At 41.2% G+C, this 21,207-nt stretch overlaps 1 long non-coding RNA gene across 1 annotated transcript; it reads right to left on the bottom strand.

The window, feature by feature from the left end:
- Positions 1 to 2,041: 2,041 nt before the first annotated feature.
- Positions 2,042 to 2,794, bottom strand: LOC139434567 (uncharacterized). The gene is made up of 3 exons (XR_011643888.1): positions 2,634 to 2,794; positions 2,369 to 2,496; positions 2,042 to 2,244 (listed from the first exon to the last, which is right to left on the bottom strand). It is a non-coding gene; the product is annotated as an uncharacterized lncRNA (long non-coding RNA).
- Positions 2,795 to 21,207: the final 18,413 nt, after the last annotated feature.

The raw sequence follows: 21,207 nt of genomic DNA, 5'->3' as shown, positions 1-21,207 counted from the left end.
GAGACGAGAGGGTGGGGGGGCAGCACTGCAATAAACTGTAAGCTAACGTTAGCAGCCACCTGTTAAGCCAGGTGTCCCGGGCGCAACATCTTGCAAGAAACAGCATGTCAGGGCTTCTTAACATTTAACAACCTATTAATGATGAATACCAACTTAACGGGAAGAAACTCAGCTAACTAGAAGAAGAAACGTAACCTTAAATAAAAAATAAAACATTCACAAACTAAGAATACATATTTAACTCCATTACAGTTGCAGGACTCACCAGATCTCAAGTCTTCTGTTCTTCGTTGACGTCCCGATGCTCATATTTAACGTGTAAAACGATCCCGATATAAATCCATAAAATCCTGCAGCAGACATACAGACAGCTGTAGCTCGCAGGAGGAGACCCACTCAAACTGACGTGGAAGTTTCAAATGTGAACGACAGGCGCGGACAGTTCTCATTGGCAGGTTTCTTCGATGACGTTTATATTAACCAATCAGGAGTGTTGTGGACTCATTCCAAACATGCCTGACTTGTCTGCCGTGTTTTGGCTGAATTCTATTTCAATTGCCGTAGCTCTGGCTGTCGGCCAGAATCCGAAAACCATACATTATACTGTAAAACTAAGGCTTATTACTGTATATTGACCAATGGGAGAGAAAAAAAACAACATAAATAAAACAAGGATAACTGTGACTTGTTGAGTAAATAACAGTGTGTGTTTTAAACCTTGATCCTCACTGCAGAAATGTCTCCACTTTCTATCATTTTAATTTGTTTTAATGATATTGTCAACTGTAGATGTTTACAATATAGTAAGTTAGGAATTTAATGAGATCATATTTATTTACTTTTGTTTCAACATTGGATATTTTGTGTTTGTGGTGGATTCAATCGAATATTGAGAAAATTATGTATGTAAAAAGGTTTTAATTACATTTTACGTTTTTTTTAGTTGACGCTTTTTTTTACAGTTTTATGATTACCTTAAAATTACAAAGAAAATCTTAAAGTCTTATAATAGTAATACACTTTTATATTAGGAGTTACATATTTAATTACAGATAATACTTTTTATATGACGTACATCTGCATTTATTTTCTGAAAGTGCAAAAATACTGTAAATATTATATAGTAAATTTACTGTAAAAAAAAAAGGAAATAAACGTTATTTGTGGTTGTCAAAATACTGAAAATAATGGTTGTTAATTTATAGTTAATATCTGCCATTTTACAGGATTTTGCAAGTTATTTAAAAAAACATGATACTTACTATAAACATTTACAGTTATTTCCTGTAAAATTACGATCTTTTTTTACAGTGTATAATAGACTGCAAAACAGAGTAGAGTACTGCAGACTCCAATGAGTTGTTTATAACAGACTCACACTAACAATAGATATTGTTATATGTCACTTAGCTTTAATCTCCAGTTGTAACAGATAATTAGTTACATAACAAAAGTGATCAATGTATACATACAGATGCAGTCACAGAAATTCTGGAGCATTTACATCAGATTACAAGGACAGTGACATTCATTCAGTTTAGAGTTCCATTCCAATATGTTGTATATGGTTACATAATTTAATTGGGCACATAATCCAGTATACAGTTGTAAAGATTTCAAAGGGACCCATACAGCTTTTGCAAAGCAGCTCAGTTCCACAAAATGATGTAGATTACTATGATTTTCTCTATTCCAATTTAAAGACGAGTTTTATAGAATTTAGTATAGGTTGCATCAGAGAGAAAATGTCATTCATGTTTTCTTTGAATGCTATAGATTTCTACACATTTCTATAGATTTCTACAGATATGTCATGAGTCGGTTCTGTCCTATAGAATTCTTTCGATTGTTATAGTTTTAATTATAGAAGTTTATAGAAAAGTACACATTTATAGTCTTCTACAGAATGATCTAGAGATTTCTATAGAATTCTTTAGCATGGCTTACAAATATGACTATGTTCTATAACATGCTATAGATTTCTACAAGATTCTATAGGATTCTATAGGATTTTATAGATTTTTTTGCTAAGGGGAGGGATTCATGGTAGTTGACACTGAAGATGAAGTGAGCTTTGAAGAGTTCATCGAAGGCTGCCATGGATGTCTGCCCCTTGCAAGGGATGGCCTTGTGGTCAACGATGACGTAGAACCGTTGAATGTTGTTCTTCTGTTCACCAACACACAGCAGGAAGGGCTGCCCTGGTTCCAAACTCGAAAGGAAGGTCTCAACACTGGCTCCAATCTACAAAAACGTAGAGAGACAGAGAAGTTTTAATGGCATACTAAGCTACTTAAAACAAAATTGTCCCAACTCAAGGAGTGCCAGTGATATAACAACTGCATACAAAAACTAAAATAATGCCTACCTTGAGATATCTCACAACATGGCTGACAGCTTGATACGAGCTAATTTTAGCACTCTTCTTATGGCCTTTTGAGGTTGGGGGGAGTAGATGAACCAAGAGTAGAATGCTTGACAGGTCACTGTCCCATCCTAGGGGCAAAAAATATGCAAATATAACAGTCAGTCGTTTAAAGCTGAAAATAGTCTTAAATCAAGGTTATGCAACCGATAACATTGAAAGGTCTCAAGATTTTCAGTAAACAAAATCTGCAAGAGAAAATACTTGCCTGACTCATTTGAGTTTTGTTGTGCAGACAAGAGGTCATTAACATGAACATTAGAGTGTAGGTTCTTGCAGTCTGCCAAGATCCTAGGTTTGAAGAAAGTGGGCCATCTCGCCAACATTTTTCCAGAAATCTCTTCTCCAAACATCATTGTGAAATCTTGGTCAACCTACAGGAGAAACACCATGACCTCTGTCCCTGATTCATCAGTCAAGTGCAGCTCACTCTGTAGTGGTAAACCTAACTTTTCTTTGACAGAGAGAATATTGAAATGTACCACCTGACAATATTGGTACGTTTAACTAAAACAAGATTCATTTGTTAGACTCAAACAATCAGTGATATGTATTCAAGTTATCCATACCTTTCTGAAGAAATGTACTGTAGCTTTCATAGCCTTCTTCAGTCTCAGCCACTTTCACATATTTCTGGCTTTCGCCATATCTTACTTTCACCAACATGGTGTCCTATAAGAATACAAATGTATTAGCAAACATATTACAGAAATATCCAACAGACCTGTTGCTACAAAAATATAATTATGCATTGCATATGCAAGTGTCGTTGAAATAATTTAGCAAAATGCTAACAGTGGAGCTCAACACCAGTGGCTAACGATAGCAGTATTACTGACATGTGGAGCTGAACATGCTAACACGTGGAGCTAAAAACCTGTGGCTAACGATAGCAGCTAATATGACTGACAAGTTGAGCTATTAGCTGCTATCGTTAGCCTTGGGTGTTTAGCTTCACATGTTAGTAATATATATAGGGCTCTCAAGTCTCACGCATTTGGCGTGAGACACACGCATTCCACTCCATTCACACGCTCACACGCCACACCTTGCATTTCTCACGCAGAGATTTCTTTCCAGGGTACCGCCCACCAAGTTGCGCCGCAATTTTGTAAACAAACTAGTACAGAATCACTGTAGCCACGCATCAACCAATCAAAAGAATGTAAGCTATCGAACAGCCAATTAGAAAATAACATGGCTGTATCCGGGTAGGATTTAGACATTCTGCCCTATACTTTATAGAGAGTAGTGCTGTAGCGTCGACTTCAAAATATCGTCGACGACATATTTCCGCGTCGACGCGTCGCTACACACACACGTGGGTGTGTAAACAAAGCAACAAGCAGTTCGCAATCGCACTTCAAACACAATGGACTGAAACGGCTACCACCTCCTCCTCACAGGATTGCGCACGAAGCCCTAAAACGAAAACATCTCGCCCTAGGTCTTCAAAAGCATGGGAATATTTTAAAGTTAGTCCAAAACGCAAAGATATTGTCATTTGCAGTCTTTGCCAAATGGAGTTGGCATATCACACAAGCACAACGGCTATGTTGGAACATTTAAAGCGGCAGCTAGCTGTGGTGACTACCATTAGCAGCTAGCATTTGCTCTCCGATTTTTACATAAAAATGGAATTATGGATTATAAATTCAATCATTTTTTTATACATATACGTTAAAAACCTATGGATTAACCGATTCAGCCGCGTTTTTTCTCATTTTAATGCCATTGAACACGTCTTTTGATCAGATTGACAGCTACGGTGGTGAGACGATCTCCCTAGAAGCTCTGTAAAGGTACGTGTTGTGATGACTGTATTTGCTTCCCCTGTCACGAGTCCGGATCACTCAGTGATGATACTATATACCTTCATAATCTGTGGAGTCTCAGCTTTAATCGGATATTTTATATATGCAGCTACGATAAGTAATAAGGGTACTTTTATCTTGAGTTCTGTGCCAATGTCCGTTAGCATTTTTCGCTCATGGGTCATTTAGATGCTTCTTATGAGACTTGTGTTTTGTTTTGGTAAACATGGTTTGTATCGTCAGTTAGCTGAGATTATTTCCGTTAATCTGGTATAACACATTAATAGTTTGTTAAATATTAAGATCCCCTGAGACACAGTATCGTGGAAAAAAAATGTTTACATTACTTTTTTTACATTACGTTTTTTATGAATTGAACAACAGAAAAATAATCGTTAGATTAGTCGACTAATCGATCAAATAATCGCCCGATTAATCGTTTTCGAAATAATCGTTTCCCCCCAGCACTAATAGACAGGTAAGGGTTTCAACATTTTCCAGGATTTCAATACTTTGATTGAATACATTAATCAGTTCTTTACACATGGTGCTCTTTTTAGATTTCAGGAACTACTACCTTTCCATGGGCCGGAGGAACAGGACAAGGTGTGTGAGGAGTTCCTGGAATATCAGCTGATGGATATCCCCATGCCCCAAGATCCCACCACCTTTAATGTTGAGGAGTTTTGGGGGAGTATGTCCTCAATCAAGTGAAAGGTAAGAAATATTTGGCACCACATGACATACACATAATCAATTGAAATCAAAAGCAAAGCATTTGAGTAATAGAGTCTCTTGGTTCCTTTTTTTAAAGGTGACCGGTTTGAGCCAGTTTGGGAGGCTCACTAAAATAGCTCAACTTGTTCTAGTGCTCCCTCACTCTAATGCCGACGCGGAGAGGGTTGCCACCAACACCTACAACAAAAAACACACACACACAAAATCTCACTCTGAACTCTTGAGAGCCCTGTATATATTAAAGTAGCATATATTAGCCTCACATCTAATTCATATTGCAGGAGCTACTATTGTTGGTCACAGGTATTTACCTCCACGTGTTAGTTAGTAATATTAGCTACTATGGCGTTTAGCTCCACCTGTTAATATGAGTTGCTATCGTTAGCCGCAGGTGTTTAGCTTTACTTATAGCAGCTAAACTTACTAACACTTTAAGCTTACAACCCGCGGCTAACAATAGCAGCTAATATACTAACACATGGAGCTAAACGCCCCAATAACAGACTTTGTAATGATATTAAAAAGATGTTAGGTTAAACACCCCTGGCTAATGATAGCAGCACATATTACTAGCATGTGGAGCGAAGACAGCAGTCAATGTAAAATAATTAGTATTTATGTAGCTGAAGGTAAGCGCTGTTCAGTTAAATAAATAAATACCTGTACTAGGCTACTGGTTCGAAACATTTACTTACACTTTGGTCAGTTTATCCTCCAAATAGAATGTGGTGGTATGCTCCTCCGATTTGGTCTCCCGCCTCGACTGCGCGCAAACACATTCACAGTCACGGCCACACCCAACAGAGCAACAGCCAGTGATCCACAGAAAGAGAGATTGTAACACTGGCTATGTAATTAAATCAACACTCTAGAGTTGTTTGGATAATTCAACAATTGACTCCCTGTTGCAACACCAACTCGTTTTGAATAATAACTATCTTGGAGTTGAATGACACTTAAAATGAGTTGAAACAACTCTATATTTAAATGTCCAACTCCAACACTGAAAATATAACACTTTTGATGTTGCTGTGTACCTGTGGCAGAGCACACCAGGGAGTTGTGGGCGTACTCAACCCATGGCAGATGAAGAGACCATGAGGCAGGGTTTCGAGAGGCAACACAACGAAGAGCCGTTCCCAGGTCCTGATTTGCCCGCTCCGTCTGGCCATTGGTTTGGGGATGGTACCCAGAGGACAAACTGGCCGACGCCCCAATGCCCGACAAAAGGCCTTCCAAACTTGGGAGGAAAACTGCGGACCCCTGTCTGAAACAATATCCTGAGGGATACCATGCAGCCTAAAAACATGCTGGGTGAGAAGAGTGGCAGTCTCGAGGGCAGAAGGTAGTTTAGGCAGAGGGACAAAGTGCACAGCCTTAGAGAAACGGTCAACGATGGTCAGAATAGTGTCGTTCCCGCCTGATGGTGGGAGAGCAGTCACAAAATCCACCGCAATGTGGGACCAGGGCCGGTGGGGAATGGGAAGTGGGCGAAGAAGGCCAGCGGGGGCCTGATGTGAGGCCTTGCTGCGGGCACAGACGGAACAAGCTGAGACATACTCCTTCGTGTCTGCGGACATAGTGGACCACCAGAAGCGTTGTCGAATTAGAGCCAGGGTCCGATGAAAACCTGCATGGCAGGCAACTTTGGACGTGTGTCCCCACTGGAGCACTGGAGATCTAACATCGGGGGAAACGAACAGCCGGTCTGGTGGACAATCCTGAGCCGCTGGATGGTCCTCCTGGGCCTCCTGGACCACCCTTTCAATCTCCCATCTAGCTGCTCCCACGACACAGGAAGATGGCAGAATGGTTGCATCCCTTGAGTCCTCCACTGGGGAAGCAAACTGCCGGGACAAGGCGTCGGCCTTCACATTCCTGGAGCCAGGCCGGTAGGTCAAGGTGAAGTTGAACCGTCCCAGGAAGAGAGCCCACCGAGCCTGGCGTGAGTTGAGCCTGCGTGCAGAGCGAAGCTAAGACAAATTCTTATAGTCCGTCCATACTATAAAAGGATGGTTGGCTCCCTCCAGCCAGTGCCTCCATTATTGAAGGGCCAGAACCACTGCCAGCAACTCCCGATTACCAATGTCGTAATTCCTCTCAGCAGGGGTCAGCCGACGAGAGAAGAACGCACAAGGGTGGAGCTTCTGGTCTGCGGGGGAATGCTGGGATAAAACTGCCCCCACTCCAGAATCAGAGGCATCCACCTCCACCACAAACTGGACCCCTGGATCAGAATGAGAGAGCACAGGAGCAGTGGCAAACAGACATTTCAGTTTTACAAAAGCTGCCTCGGCTGCAGGAGACTACTCAAAAGGCAACTTGACAGAGGTGAGTTTAGTCAGAAGCACTGCTACCCTACTATAGTCCCGAATAAACCTTCTATAAAAGTTGGCAAAGCCCAGAAACCTTTGCAACTGCTTCCTGTTAGAGGGAGTGGGCCACTCGGTCACTGCTTGGACCTTGGCGGGGTCAGTCCTTAATTGTCCCTTGTCGACGATAAAACCCAGTAAACTCACAGAAGAGGCATGAAACTCGCACTTCTCAGCCTTAACGTACAGTCTGTTCTCAAGAAGTCTCTGCAGTACCAGCCTAACATGCTGGACATGCTCCTGAAGAGTGCGAGAGAAGATAAGGATGTCATCAAGGTACACAAAAACAAACCTGTTTAACATGTCACGCAATACATCATTAATCATAGCTTGAAAAACCCCAGGTGCGTTCGTTAACCCAAAAGGCATTACTAAATACTCAAAATGTCCCCTGGGAGTATTGAATGCAGTCTTCCACTCATCCCCCTCCCTTATTCTCACCAAGTGGTACGCATTGCGAAGATCCAACTTAGTGAAGATGGTGGCTTCATGAAGGGGAACAAAGGCTGAGTCTATGAGTAGAAGGGGGTACTTGTTCTTGACTGTGATCTCATTAAGCCCTCTGTAGTCTATGCAAGGGCGTAGGGTCTTATCCTTCTTGTCCACAAAAAAGAAACCTGCGCCCATAGGCGATGAAGAGGGGCGAATAAGCCCAGCAGCGAGTGAGTCAGAGATGTAACTCTCCATGGCCTCCTTCTCTGGCCTAGAGATATTGTACAGTTTACTAGACGGAAAGGGGGTGCCAGGGAGCAAATCTATGGCACAATCGTAGGGCCGGTGAGGCGGCAAGGATAGGGCGTGGTCCTTGCTGAAAACCTCCTTGACACTGTGATATTCAGGGGGTACAGAGGTGAGATCAATGGGTTTGAGGGGGTCTGGTGCTCTAGTAACTGTGGGGGGTACAGCAGAGTGTAAGCAATGAGAGTGACCGAATAAACTCCAGATAATGATAGACGAGTTGGCCCAATCTATGTGGGGTTATGGAGCTTCAACCACGGAAAACCTAAAACGAGTGGCGACATGGGTGAGGGGATAAGGTACAGAGAGATTATCTCGTGATGGTTGCCAGAGATCTTGAGGGAAACTGGAGCAGTACGGTGAGTAACTTGGTCTAGGAGTCTCCCATCTAAGGCAAACACATCCTTAGGTTCTGGAAGAGGCTCAAAAAGAAGTTTAGACTGCACCACAAAGTCAGAGTCAATGAAATTGTCATCCGTACCAGAATCAATCAAGACCTGCAGCGGAACAGAGTTATGAGACCAGGAAATAGTACCTTTGACTGGGATGCAGTTGGAGGAGGCTGAGTTGATAGAAGTGTGGCTCATCAGTGCTCCCCCTGTCGCTGATGAGCCATGTCTTTTGGCAGAGGGGGACAACCGGCGCTGACGTGACCAGCCTGGCCACAGTAGAAGCAGAGTCTCTGACGAAGACGGCGTTGACGTTCTGATGGAGTAAGCGTCATTCTTCCCAGCTGCATGGGCTCCTCCATAAAGAAGGGAGAGACCTGGGTATCTGGAGAAGGTCTGGGAGGCCCGGAGTCAGGAGGATGGCGAGAAGGTCCAGAGAATGCCGGCCGACTAGGAAACTTGGACGGAGGGGGAAAGGAGTTGGAGCTATGTTTTCCTGATCTCTCCCTACGCCTCTCGCGGAGGCGGTTATCTAGTCGTATCGCTAGAGAAATCAACTCCTCTAAGGAGGAGGTTTCATCCTTTAACTCATCATTAAGCCCCTTATAAAAAATTCCCAGCAAAGCCATGTCTCCCCAACCGGTCTCAGCTGCAAGAATGCGGAAATCAATAGCAAAATCAGCAACAGAGCCTGAACCCTGGTGGAGTGAAAGGAGTCTTTTACCAGCCTCCTTCCCCCTCACTGGATGATCAAACACTACGCATCTCTGCAGTAAAATACGACAGAGACTGACTAATAGGCGAGTTGCTGTTAGATATTGCAAGGGCCCATGCTGCTGCTTTATCACTCAGTAGGCTCATGATGAAAGCAACCCTAGTTCTATCAGTGGAATAAGTGAAAGGCTGTTGCTCAAACACAAGACTACACTGGTGTAAGAACTGATTACAAGACCCTAAATCTCCTGAATACCTGACGGGTGTGGGGATAAAGGGCTCACGAGGATTGCAGGGCTGTCGTTCTGGATCAGCTTGAGGTGGAGGAGCAGGGTCTGTAGCTTGAGCATCGGCAGTCGGCGGGAGTGTGGAGAGATGTGCTGCGACCTGTTCCATACGGCCTCCGATGTTGGTCACACCGGCAGTTAAATCCCGAATCGCTTCCATAACTCCCTGCAGAGCTCTGTCATGTTGCCCTATCATTACCCCTTGAGCAGCAAGCGCTTCCCTGAGTCTCTCATTCTCTGCGGGGTCCATATTGGCCAGAGTATTCTGTGACGTTTAGATACTACTGGGACCCCAAAGCAGAGACTGACAAAAAAAAGAGTTTAAAAAAAAAAAGTTTAATAAACAAGGTAATCCAAGGCAGGTACTGAAGACAGGGAGCTTGGCTGGCCGTAGTAAACCAAAAACAAAGCTGCGGGAAAACGTTTCCGACCAAAACTCAAAAAGAACTCCTTAACCAACTACAACAGACTCCAGGCTGCAGAAAGGCACTCCGGACCGCGGGACAGCATGAAAAATACTCTGGCAGAGAAGTGAGGTGAGGGCCAGGCTCTTAAAGAGCAGGTAATCAAGTGAGTGGGGACAGGTGTGCCTCATCTGCAGCCAGGAGTAACCAGCCACACACCAGCCCTGCAGAGACAGAAAGACAGAGTAGTGAGGGGTAAAAGGAGTACACAACAAGTTAAACAGAAAAACAACAAAATCCCCATGCAAAACATAACATTAATGACCTCTTGCCTTTGACCAGTATAGTGTTATCAACAGCTCCCGGAAATGTAAGTTCTAATATTACACTAGATAGTAAACTAGAATGCTTTTCAGCCATAAACCTTGAACAATTACATTCAATGATTGTCTCTTCTAAACCATCAACATGCATGTTAGACCCAATTCCAACTAAGCTGTTGAAGGAAGTTTTTCCATTAATTAGAACTTCTTTATTAAATATTATGAATATAGACCTATTTCTAATCTTCTGTTCCTCTCAAACATTCTTGAGAAAGCGGTCGCAAAACAGTTGTGTGATTACTTAAAGAACAATGATTTATTTGAAGATTTTCAGTCTGGCTTTAGGACACATCATAGCACAGAGACAGCTCTGGTTAAAGTCACAAATGACATTCTAATAGCCTCAGACAAGGGACTTGTCTCTATTCTTGTTTTGCTCGATCTCAGTGCTGCGTTTGATACTATCGACCATGATATCCTATTGCAAAGACTAGAGCACTTAGTTGGCATACAGGGAACTGCTTTAGGCTGGTTTAGGTCCTATCTATCTGAACGCTCTCAGTTTGTACGTGTTAACGATGAATCCACAGGGCTCAGTGCTCGGACCTATTTTGTTCACATTATATATGCTTCCGTTAGGCAATATTATAAGGAATCATTCTGTAAACTTCATTTGTATGCGGATGATACTCAACTATATTTATCAATGAAGCCTGATGAAATTAATCATCTAAATAAAATTCAAGACTGCCTTAAGGACTTAAAAACGTGGATGACCTTAAACGTTTTGATGTTAAACACGACCAAAACTGAAGTTATTGTACTTGGCCCGAAGAATCTACGAAACAAATTATCTAAAGATATACTAACTATGGATGGCATTAATTTGGCCTCCAGTGAGACTGTAAGGAATCTTGGTGTTATATTTGATCAGGATTTATCCTTTAACGCCCACATAACATCTATTTCAAGGACCGCCTACTTCCATCTACGTAACATTGCAAAAATCAGGCATATCTTGCCTCAAAATGATGCAGAGAAACTAGTCCATGCATTTGTTACTTCAAGGCTGGATTATTGTAACTCCTTATTATCAGGGAGTACCAAGAAGTCAGTCAAGTCGCTTCAGCTGATTCAAAATGCTGCAGCTCGTGTACTAACCAGAGTTAGGAAAAGGGACCACATTACTCCTGTTCTGGCTGCCTTACACTGGCTCCCTATAGAACACAGGATATCATTTAAAATTCTTCTTCTCGCCTACAAAGCCCTTAATGCCATCTTACCTTAAAGAACTCATTATACCCTACTGTCCTACTAGGGCATTGCGTTCCAAGAATGCAGGGTTGTTGGTTGTTCCTAGAATCTCTAAAAGTACAATGGGAGCCAGAGCCTTTTCTTATCAAGCTCCACATTTGTGGAATCAGCATCCAGTTTGTGTTCGGGTGGCAGACACTCTATCCGTTTTTAAGAGTGCGCTTAAGACCTTCCTTTTTGATAAAGCTTATAGTTAGGGCTGATTAGATTCAGCCCCTAGTTTTGCAGATATAGGCTTAGTTTGTCGGGGGACATCTTACTTCTTCGTTCTCTCTGTCTATACCTGTGTACTCTCATGTTCTGATTAACCCAGCTTCCCCAAATTTCTTTCTTTTTGGTGTCTATATATGCCGGGATCCGGAGTCATGGATTATCCTGCGGTCCTGTGTCCTGGATCGCGAGCCCTGGATCGCGAGTCGTGGCTGTGGTCCTGGATCATCGGTCCTGGATGGATATCCTCGTGGATTCATCTTCCTATTATACACACATGCATTTCCAAACATTTGGACTACCTATGTTGCAAATGTATTATCTTTTCAATTTACACACGGCATCTATTGCACGTCTGTCCGTCCTGGGAGAGGGATCCCTCCTCTGTTGCTCTCCCTGAGGTTTCTCCCATTTTTCCCTTTAAACTGTGGGTTTTCTTTGGAAGTTTTTCCTTGTACGATGTGAGGGTCTAAGGACAGAGGGTGTCGTATTGTCATACTGATATTCTGTACACACTGTGAAGACCACTGAGACAAATGTAACATTTGTGATATTGGGCTATATAAATAAACATTGATTGATTGATTGATTGATTGATTGATTGATTGATTGATTGATTGATTGATTGATTGATTGATTGATAATGACTAAGATTACTGACTCTTGACTGACCTGAAATGTTATTTTTAGTATTTTTAAATATGAAGTCCCTCAGATCGCGTCCCTTTTTGCTTGGCCATTGTGATGACCGTTACCTGCGCTTCTGGCATCGATCAAACAGGCGCATCACGGCGCTCTGGCGCCCTCTAGGGCACTCGCATAGTATAGCGTCAGTGACTTGGTAAAAATGTCATTGCGTGTGTGCGTGCTCCCTCGCCCACAGTATTTTACTCAAAATGCGCAAAATTAATGTTGAAATAGCAGTAATACCAGTGCCACGTTCATTCATAAAATTACATAAGAGATGGAAAGGGGGAATGGCAGTTTTAGAAGGGGGATGATTTTGACCGTTTGTATTTCAAGGGGGATGCCATCCCCCCTCATCCCCCCTCAACTCGAGAGAGAGAGAGAGAGAGAGAGAGAGAGAGAGAGAGAGAGAGAGAGAGAGAGAGAGAGAGAGCGAAGACCGGTACCGGAGATCGTTGTTGTTAGCTTCTGGTGCAAGCGAGCTACGCTAACGGGTATAAGGAGCTTTTTCAACAAGGTGGAGGAGAGTCCTAACTTAAGTTATCTCAGTGAGTCTCAAACGGTTTGGTCACAATTAATGTAAACAATTATTTCCAAGGCACAAGTTGATATGATCATTATAGGTATGAAAAAACAAGAGAATAAATGAAAAACAGGTATGATTGAGTGATTTGTCAAATATCCACAAAGAAAAAGAAAATCTGCTTACAGTTCTGTTTCATATGGGTGTTGAGCAGTGGCGAACCATGTCTATCACAACTGGACCTTCTGTAGACTGAAGTAAACAGATATTGTTCTAAACTGTATTAAAGTAAACAGGTATTATCTTGAACCGCATTGAATTAAACATGTATTATTTGGGACTGTTTTAAAGTAATCCTATATATATATAAACCTTCTCACTTACACTCAATGACCCAGATACCCTGCTACACATACATACACCTCCTTCCACGAGCACACACACATATTCTTTGCTCACCTACACTCACTGACCCAGATACCAGCACACACACACACATACACCTCCTCCCACCAGCACACACACATAATTCTTAAGCACCAATATATCTGTGTACAATGTTTGATTGTCTGGGAAGGAATAGTTTGTGTGAAATCTTCCTTGGGAAAGTAAAGGAGTGAAGTCAGGTGGAAGATAAAGATTGACTCTGTCCTTGTTCACTTCCGAAGCTGTCACGCTCTGTTCAGAAGTAATGCACCAATATATCTGTGTACAATGTTTGATTGTCTGGGAAAGAATAGATTTTGTGTGAAATATTCCTTGGGAAAGTAAAGGAGTGAACTCAGGTGCAAGATAAGAAGTGACTCTGTCCTTGTCTACTTCCGAGGCTCTCACGCTCTGTTCAGAAGAAAAATACTTTTTCCCAGAACTCTGATTCGCTGGGCCCGACCCAAAGTTAATCCAACCAGTAAGAACACCTAGGGGAGTGAGCAACCGACCCAACTCCTCCCCTCGGACTCTCTGATTCGCTTAGGAGTAAAATGGGACGGAAGAGCCGACATACATCTCCGCCCCAAATATGTCTTTATATATACTGTTGTTTATTCATGCAAAATGCCCCCTGTTTCTGACTGGCTGGTCCCGATATCTGTATTGCACGGCAGTAGAGCGGGGAGCCCGGAGTGCTCTGTTACGGGGCACTCTGTATTTCATATTGTGTTTTTTATCATTAAAATCAGATTATTGTTATAACTTTTATGCCGGTGTTTTGAACTTCTTTTATTATATCTGACCAGGCTCATCTAACGAACGGCACGGAGCGGAGGTGGGCTTTAAGCCAGCACTACTGTGTTTGCTCCTACAAACTGGTGACCTCAGACGTGATGAGTGCTGGTCTCTAGGAGGACCACCGACAGCCAGCGGACGGAATTCAGTCATGGGGAGGACACCTGGACACCACTGACAACTACACCAGGGTGTCCTACATGATACAAAGGTAAAACAGATACCTGTTGATTACCAAAATCTGTGATTTGGCTTTGCTACAACATTTTAGAGTTGTCAGCGGCGTTCTCAGTGTTCTTAGTCACGGTAAAAAATGCAATACATATTGTAGAAAGTAAGAAAGTGCTTAGAGTCAGGTAGAACATTCCGGACCTAAGGCACCGAGTTATATTTAAGAAAGTGTTTGTAGAGTCAGGTAGAGCAGTCCTGTACCTAAGGCACAAAGAGAGTTATAATAAGCGTTTGTAGAGTCAGGTAGAGCAGTCCTGTACAGATGTAGCGCTTCATTTCAGACGCCTACCTGTGTGGGCCCCTGCTGAAAAGGAAAACCCCCCTCGCAGGACTTGATACGCCCCATTGATAAATAAATGTAATTTTAATGAAATCAGCTGCAATGGATTATGGATCCACCAGGGGAGCCGTGAAAAGCTGCCACACTGGAACTCATGTGAAATAAACAGCTGATACTGATCTACAGGTATCTCATCGGATATTTGTTAAGATCCATATGTCACGGATAGGATCATATTCTGTGCTAAATAAGAGACATGTAATCATTTACAAAACATCACCATGTTTTTATTTAACAAAATAATGTTGTTTAATTCACGTAGGTGTAAGTACAAAACCATCGCTATGTTTTTTCATCAGGAAACAAAAGATTTTCAATCATCATCCTCACGATCATTTAATGTATCATATGTTCGCGAATTGAAATGAATGCACTAATACATGTAGTTTAATCCATGTGAGTTTACAACAACAAAAATAATCGCTTTGTTTTTATATCACATCCGACCGGAGGAAAATGCAGCACGGCTCTCACTACCGATCATCCTAATCCCACGGGCAAACAATAATATGTACAGTGTTAATAGTTTACTGTATTATTAGTGTCTAATATTACTGCTATAACAATCACACATTGAGTTGTTAAAATCAGACCGTTTTTTTTTTTTTAAACAGTCTGAATGAAACGGCAGCTCTCATGTGATCAGGTGTGTGTTTACCAGTGTTGGGACTAACGTGTTACAAACTAACGCATTACTGTAACGCAACTACCTTTTGCGGTAACTAATAACATTACTAGTTACCTATTCCCATTCAGTAACGCCGTTATAGTTATTGTGATTTAAATGGGCGCTTTACTGCGTTACATTATGTGATGGAACTGAACCGAATCTCCCTGCGGATATAGTTTACAGGCGAATACAGCGATGTCCTCTCACAGTACCATGGAAAAGTGAAAGTAACCAGAGAGCAGTGATGATTGGTTAACGCGGGGTAACATTTCAGGGTAAGCCAATCAGAGACAGAGTTGGGCGGGTCTTGCCTTATGGAGAAAATACACAGACACACAAACACTTGCTAACACACACACATACACGGCAACGCTCACCACCAGCACACACACTATGGCAGATGCAAGTATCAGCGAGAGCAGCAGCGCATTTACAACTTGGAGATATAACCACTATTTTCAATTTGTGGGGATAAAGGACGCACAAAATATTATGGTCAAATGTAAACTGTGTGCAGGACAAAAAGCATTGTCCACATCGAATAACAGCAATGCCAATCTCCTGAAGCACCTAACAAATGTCCATGAGGCTATAAAACTAGTCGCCAAAGACCCCACCGTCTCAACCACCGGCAGTGACCCAGATGGAGCAACACCATCTAAACAGCCAAACAACGATTTTTTTAAATCGCCACATGTCACCCAGAGTCAAAACAGATTGATTGCTGAAAATAGTTTGTTTGTCTTCAGTGTCAGTCTGACAGTTTATTATTTATCTAATTGTTACTGCCAAAAGAGTGTAGTTCTTGTTTAATTGTTACACTGCCAAAATAGTGTAGCTGTTAATGTGTACACTGTGGTGATTGACATTATTCACCCACGGATCTATGGGTTGGGGTATTGTTCTGCACGGACATTTTAGTGAACCGGACTTCCTGTATCCGCCGGTCTTCGCTTCCCGGGAATGAAGTTGTTTACAATGGTTTTCAGATGCTAAATAAAAGTCTAGCTTGTACCTTTGATACCCCGCCTCCGACTCCCATCTCTTGGCACCACAACACTGCCAAAAGAGTGTCAAATCAAATCCAGTTTTATTTATAGAGCACATTTATAAACGATTTTTGGTCGAGCCAAAGTGCTGTACATATAATAAAAATAGCCTACAGTAGAGACACTTTACAGCAAATACAACAGCACAGATTTTTTTGGTTTTTATTTCATATTGCACTACTTAGAACTTGATTGTTGAGGCTACAATAAAGATGCCTGCTTTATTGTTATTGCACAGATTACAGGTACTGAGACAACGAAATGCAGTTTAGCTTCTAACGGTGGAACAAGCAGTAAAGTAAAAAGTAATGTACACAATCTACAGAATAAAATATAGAATGAATTGAATGATGAATAAACAGTGAGCTTGGGTATGAATACACTAGCAGCCTGTGAGCAGTATTAACAGTGTGTATGAATATGCTAAGATATATAAAGTATGAAAACGGTAAGCAGTGCAAGTATAGTATAAAATATATGGACATTAATTTCATGATAAACATTGTGGAACAATGATGACAAATGTGAATGGAAGTGGCGACGTAAAACTGACACAAAACAACAACAAACAAAAATCTTTTGAGAAGCCCCCACCCCCCATGTTGCCTATGATGTATGCTGCAAACTCTTTGTTTAAAACAAATTGGCCATCGGAATGTGTGGAGTAAGTCTCCCAAGGGGGGTGGTCACATTCCACAGCTCTCCCCCCCCTCCTGTGATCTCCCAAACCCCAGTCTGTAGGTTTGTGTTCACATATTTCAGTGTTAATTTTGGCAGCTGTTTTTGATTTAGTCTTAGTCTTTAGACGAAAATGGTTATTAGTTTTAGTCACATTTTAGTCTAGTTTTAGTCGACGAAAACTCAAAATGTGTTAGTCTAGTTTTAGTCGACGAAAACTGAAAATGTTTTAGTCAACTTTTAGTCGATGAAAAATTACATTTTAGTCAACTTTTAGTCAAAATGTGTCTCTATACTCTCTGAATGCTCCGTCCCCGGCAGATCTCTGTGTCCGCTGCAGCGTGTATGTTAGGCCCCGCCCCCCGCACACAGAGAGACACAGGGAGATCGCTCTTCTGGAGTGAAGAGAGCGGAAATAATGATATTGCAAGTTAGAAACGTAAGATGCATTTTGACAGACAAGATGGACACTTGGGGGAAAATATCAAGCCCCCAGGAAGTGCGCCGGAGTCTGATGAGAATATTTGTGCTGGTCAAACGGCGGTACTACACTTCCTTTAGGTTGCTGGGCCCGGAAACACTTTTTCCCATTGACTTACATGGGAAAGAGTGGTCTGTAACTCGTTGGATAATTTTTTTTAAACTAAATAAACTACCCAGTATGAACATGTGTATAACCCTTATTAAAAACATTAGTTCCTCAAGTTGTAAAAATGTGCTAATAACGTTATTCTGAGAGTTATTTCCCTCTGCATTATGAACGCGCATCTAACACACGGGACCGCGCCGCCCGGCACGTTCATGTTACGTGTTCAGTACTACATGAGTTCCTCTTTACCGATGGATGCACAATAACAACGGACCATATCGCCTTACTGCCCAGGGAGCTGTAATAATGGATATATTGCACATGTTTGCTATAATTCATCATTTGTAAAATATTATACTACATGGGCTGTATGATGTAAATATTGTACCGTAAATGTTGTATTAAATAAAGTTAATATTACCAACGTAGATTAACGTTCCTGTAGCTTCTTATTGCACTTGCAATTGTTTGTTACTTGTGGGGTAGGCTACTTAACATGAATAATCACAGTTACTATCCTTTTACTCCATCAAATTTCAAAAATAAATAGGCTATTGTTATTTTAACTCCACCACAGTAATCCATCATCAGCTTTACTTTTTAGATAAAGTTTTAACTCACAATTAATCATAACAGGTTTCATGTAGAACCCACACAAGTATCATGCTAAATGAAGCTCTGTTGCTTGGATATCACTAGATCCTGATGTCAGCGTAATATAAAAGTACATAATGATTGATGTGTAACTTAGCATAATGTACTAGCTAGCTGCTAGCTGCCGCCTCGTTAATATAAATCCAGTACCATGCTGTCATGAACGCGCAGTGCTGTTACGTGTACGCAAATTCACGTGCTTAATGTGAACGAGCCTTTTGGGCAGCGTGGTTAAAGTTGCGCATGCTCTATGAGTGCACATACGGGTACTTCTCAGGCATGCCGGGTAATCTGTGACGTTTCGCTCTCTCAAAAGTTGGGCCATTTTATCATCATGCGCTAATGAGCAACTCTCATAGTAATGAATGAGGCCCTGCCTCCCACGCTGTATCCAGTTCTTATTATATATCCATGGAAAATATGCTGCATTTTGAATGTCCGATAGTCCACCATTAACACCTTAGTCCCGTTTCATCTCGTAAACGAAAACTAAATATACATTTCGTCATAGTTTTCGTTATCAAGAATCTATTTTTAGCTCGTCATCGTCTCGTCTTAGTCATGTAAAAAAGGTTGTTGACGAACATTTTTCGTCATAGTTTTCGTTGACGAAATTAACACTGGCATATTTAAACTGTCACACTTTCTGTTGTTTCTATCACGCATTGCCGGTATGAAAGGTTCTGTGCCGGAAATATCAAACATTTAATAAAAGTGAAAAACAATGAACAAGACTTATTTATCATAATTAATTATATTTATTCCGTTTGGATGTAGGATTTTTGACTTTGTTTAGAGCAGTGATCTTCTCTGCAGCAGAGGGCTAAGCACTGTCAGACCGGACCTAACCCTGAAAAGTATTATCGGAAATTAATCATTATGTTATTAATATTAAATACATATAAGTATTTTTACAACTTCCATCAATCAATCAATGTTTATTTATATAGCCCAATATCACAAATGTTACATTTGTCTCAGTGGTCTTCACAGTTTGTACAGAATATCAGTATGACAATACGACACCCTCTGTCCTTAGACCCTCACATCGTACAAGGAAAAACTTCCGGAGAAAACCCACAGTTTAAAGGGAAGAATGGGAGAAACCTCAGGGAGAGCAACAGGGGAGGGATCCCTCTCCCAGAACGGACAGACGTGCAATAGATGCCGTGTGTAAATTGAAAAGATAACACATTTGCAACATAGGTAGTCCAAATGTTTGGAAATGCATGTGTGTATAATAGGAAGATGAATCCACGAGGATATCCATCCAGGACCGATGATCCATGACCACAGCCACGACTCGCGATCCAGGACACAGGACCGTAGGATCATCCATGACTCCGGATCCCGGCGTATATAGACACCAAAAAGAAAGAAATGTGGGGAAGCTGGGTTAATCGGAACATGAGAGTACACAGGTATAGGCAGAGAGAAGGAAGAAGTAAGATGTCCCCCGACAAACTAAGCCTATATCAGCAAAACTAGGGGCTGAATCTAATCAGCCCTAACTATAAGCTTTATCAAAAAGGAAGGTCTTAAGCGCACTCTTAAAAACGGATAGGGTGTCTGCCGCCCGAACACAAACTGGAAGCTGATTCCACAAATGTGGAGCTTGATAAGAAAAGGCTCTGGCTCCCATTGTACTTTTAGAGACTCTAGGAACAACCAACAACCCTGCATTCTTGGAATGCAATGCCCTAGTAGGACAGTAGGGTATAATGAGTTATTTAAGGTAAGATGGCGCCTGCCCATTAAGGGCTTTGTAGGCGAGAAGAAGAATTTTTTTTTATCCTGTGTTCTATAGGGAGCCAGTGTAAGGCAGCCAGAACAGGAGTAATGTGGTCCCTTTTCCTAACTCTGGTTAGTACACGAGCTGCAGCATTTTGAATAAGCTGAAGCGACTTGACTGACTTCTTGGTACACCCTGATAATAAAGAGTTACAATAATCTCTGCATCGTTTTGAAGCAATATATGCCTGATTTTTGCAATGTTACGTAGATGGAAGTAGGCGGTCCTTGAAATTGATTTTATGTGGGCGTTAAAGGATAAATCCTGATCAAATATAACACCAAGATTCCTTACAGTCTCACTGGAGGCCAAATTAATGCCATCCATCGTTAGTATATCTTTATATAATTTGTTTCGTAGATTCTTCCGGCCAAGTACAATAACTTCAGTTTTGGTCGTGTTTAACATCAAAAAGTTTAAGGTCATCCATGTTTTTAAGTCCTTAAGGCAGTCTTGAATTTTATTTAGATGATTAATTTCATCAGGCTTGATGATAACAACTTATTTAGAAATACTCTATTGTAATTATTGATGCATACATGTGTTCATCCATTCAATGTGGCATCTGCTATAATAGGGTTAATGTATGATATTACTTAATAATACAACACATTATAATATATGATATGATAATTATATTTTAGTTTTATTCATTTCTTATTACATAGTTTCTCATTATTATTATTTTTATTTTTAACGCTCATCTTATTTTTGATTTGTATTAATCTGTGTGAATCTGTGCTATCCTGTTTTTCACTCTTGTTTTCTTGCTGTTTGAACTACTGAATTTCCCCACGGGGATTAATAAAGGTGCATCTTATCTTATCTTAATGTATAAGTTGATTTACTTCAATCTACTGTACTGTGTAAAAACACCCCAACAATATTACAACAAATATACTGCATAAAGCAAACTATATACTTTATTTGATCTAAAACTGATGTTTTTTCATTATAGTAGCCTGTGAAAACCATAACAAATAAGTGATTAAATGCTACAGTATTCAACAAACACAACTGCAGAGCTGCAAACATTGCAAAC

This window comes from Pseudochaenichthys georgianus, chromosome 1, assembly GCF_902827115.2.
Source record: "Pseudochaenichthys georgianus chromosome 1, fPseGeo1.2, whole genome shotgun sequence".
NCBI lineage: Eukaryota > Metazoa > Chordata > Actinopteri > Perciformes > Channichthyidae > Pseudochaenichthys > Pseudochaenichthys georgianus.
Note: the sequence above shows the minus strand (reverse complement) of the source record. Positions and strands in the feature narration are given on the sequence as shown.